Raw genomic sequence first — 3,077 nt, 5'->3', positions numbered from 1 at the left:
TTTAAAGCGTTAAGAGGGCTCCAAGACGGTAGTAGGAAAACACTATCACGTGACCTTATTAAGGGCTGTGATTGGTCAGTTTGCGTTCTGGCGGGAAAGGTTCGAAGAATATGCCGCTTCAAATAATAATCAGTCACGTGATGACAAGGCTGGTGTTTTCCACTACGCTCGCTTGTTTATATTCAAATGAGAAGATTGTATGTAATGGCGATAGCAGTTTTGTATCTAATGGCGATAGGTAGTTTTGTATGTAATGGCGATCGAGGTGTTAGAGACGATAGGTAGTTTCACTACAGCCCATTAACCAAAACAACGGCAAGCCCTTAACTGAGTAAGGACCCAACCTCACAAAGATCGGACAATTTGGAAGCCAAACTGGTCTGTTTAAAGTTGACCAGCCCAGTAAAGTAATTTGGAGTAGTTTGTTATTAATTACGTAAGAGAAACAGTATAACTTGCAGCTGTCGAAGACAAAACACAAACAAACATTTACATTGTTATCAAGGCGCAGAAGTGGTTGTGTGGTAAGTAGCTTGCTTACCAACCACATGGTTCTGGGTTCAGTCCCACTGCGTGGCAACTTGGGCAAGTGTCTTCTACTATAGCCTCGGACTGACCAAAGCCTTGTGAGTTTGGTAGACGGAAACTGAAAGAAGCCCGTCGTATATATATGTATATATATGTGTATATGTTTGTGTGTCTGTGTTTGTCTCCCAACATCGCTTGACAACCGATGCTGGTGTGTTTACGTCCGCCTAAACTTAGCGGTTCGGCAAAAGAGACCAATAGAATAAGTACTAGACTTACAAAGAATAAGTCCTGGGGTCGATTTGCTCGACTAAAGGCGGTGCTCCAGCATAAATCTATTTTTCTATCTGTTTACATTCATTACCTTGGGTAATTACAAACTCCCGAGGAAATCAATGCACTGGATTCTTATAGTATTTATTTACTGACAGTAAGTCACAGCATATATAGTCAGAACTGGGTCTATTGAGGTGTGAAGCCCCCAGCAACTGCGCCTTAAGACGGTACTGCTCACACCCACACAACATATTCGTATATTTTCGCACGTTTCGCGATATCGTTGTCTTTAGAAAGAGCTGTCAGCGTGTGGTAAACACACCATACTTCTTGAGAGTATTATGTGTGTCTTGCATAAGAAATTTTTAGGAGCAAAAATCAATGACACCAATATAATAAAAGAAAGTTAAAATGGATTAAGATAACTAAAATATGCTTAACTAGAAGAGAAGCATTACAAGGTTTTAAGTTGACAAAATAGTCGTAGAAGTTTTATACAGCTGAATGAGAGAAAATAGAGGTAGAGGCGAAGATAAATATATAATGGTGGTGGAGAGGGCGCTAAGAAATGGGAGAGAAAATAAAGTGCATTTTTATTGTACTAGCTTTTCCTTACACACACGTGTATGTGTTCCTGCTTGCATCGAGCGATAGTACGAGAAAAACAAAAATAGAACGAATGTAAGAGAGAGAGAAAGAGGGAAGTTAGCTTATAATCTTCATACAAGACCAAAAGTCACGTGTGCAAAGCTTTCAGTTGTTGAGGAGAAAACCGCTGGGATAGAACAGCTTCGTCCCACATTTTGACCTTTGTACTCAACCTACTAAAAAATATGCTGTAATGCAACAAAACAACTCAAGGTTGGGACGAATTCCTACACTTCAATAACGTAACAGACAGACGGGCAGGGAGTAAGATTTCACAACTCACCTTTTTGTTCTTTTATTTCATTTCTAGTTGCGCTCTCTCTCCTCTTTCACAACCATACATATACAATTTAGTGCGGTAAAGAATTAGATTCGCAACAATGTGGTTTTGGGTTCAGACCCACTGCGTGGTACCTTGAATGAGTGTTTATAGACCAGAACGGACCAAAGCTTTGTGAGTGGATTTCCTAGGTAGAGAGAAAGCGAAATGTCTGTCGCGCGTGCGCGGGTATACACGCGTGCTTGTATAAATCGTTTTTCAACCATTGGACTGCGGTCACACTGGGGCACCGCCTTGAAGGGTTTTAGTCAAACAGACGGACCCCACAACTTATTTGGTCTGGTAGCTATTCTATCGTTCTTTTGTCGAACCACTAAGTTACAGAGATGTAAACAAACCAGCACCGGTTGTCAAGCGGTGGTGGGGACAAACATAAAGACACATAAATGTAAGTGCGCGTTTGTTTCACTTTCCGCTTGACAACCGACGTTGCTTTGTTTGCGAGCTTAGTGGCTTGGCAAAAAAGGGAACAGAAATACTCGGGTTCATTAAAATGTTCCACAACCTTCTTTTGCCCGTCTAAAAATGCTTGAATACATCCTACGTGACCAAACTTTTATTCGCATGTAATCAAATGTAGAAGCTGTAATTAAATGTAAAATTAATATATTGCATACCCCTCCCTTTCATGGCTGTTAACATACTTCTGAAAGGTGATATAGACCTCTTTGGGAATCCGTTGGACTTCGAGACAGTGTTCCAGCACGGTCACTGGCTGTGGTAAGTAGTTTACTTCCCAACCCCATGGTTTCGGGTCAAGTCCCACTGTGTGGTCCCTATGGTAAGTGTCTTCAACTATAGCCTCGGGCTAATCAAAGCTTTGTGAGTGGATTTGGTCGACCGAAAGAAGCCTTTCGTGTGTGTGTGTGTATGTATGTCCCCCACTCCCGCTTGACAACCGGTGTTGGTGTGTTTGTCTCCGTAACTTAACAGTGAGGTAACCGATAGAATATGTACCAGGCTGAACAAAAATGTACTGAGGTAGGTTAGTTCGACTAAAATTCAAAACAGTGCCCCACCTTGGCCAATCTAATAACTGAAACAAGATTATATATATATATATATACGCGCGAGTCGTCTAAGCGTGGGTATGTTATCCGATAAGTACAGTATTATATATCCATCATATTCCCTTCCATATCGGCTAACTCTGATGAGCGTAAGGTTATATAATCAGATTGTTACCTAACACTCCATTGTATCCCTTACGTGAAACCGATTGGTAAGATCAACTGCGATGGATATATAATACTGTACATTTCATATATATATATATATATATATA

The 3,077-nt window shown here is 40.8% G+C and overlaps 1 protein-coding gene across 6 annotated transcripts in view; it reads right to left on the bottom strand.

Moving 5' to 3' along the window:
* The window catches only part of LOC106870396 (carnitine O-palmitoyltransferase 1, liver isoform), a 109,550-nt gene that overhangs the window by 54,600 nt on the left and 51,873 nt on the right, over positions 1-3,077 (bottom strand). The gene's annotated exons all lie outside the window — the stretch shown is intronic.

Source organism: Octopus bimaculoides, chromosome 2 (genome assembly GCF_001194135.2).
Source record: "Octopus bimaculoides isolate UCB-OBI-ISO-001 chromosome 2, ASM119413v2, whole genome shotgun sequence".
Taxonomy (NCBI): Eukaryota; Metazoa; Mollusca; class Cephalopoda; order Octopoda; family Octopodidae; genus Octopus; species Octopus bimaculoides.
Note: the sequence above shows the minus strand (reverse complement) of the source record. Positions and strands in the feature narration are given on the sequence as shown.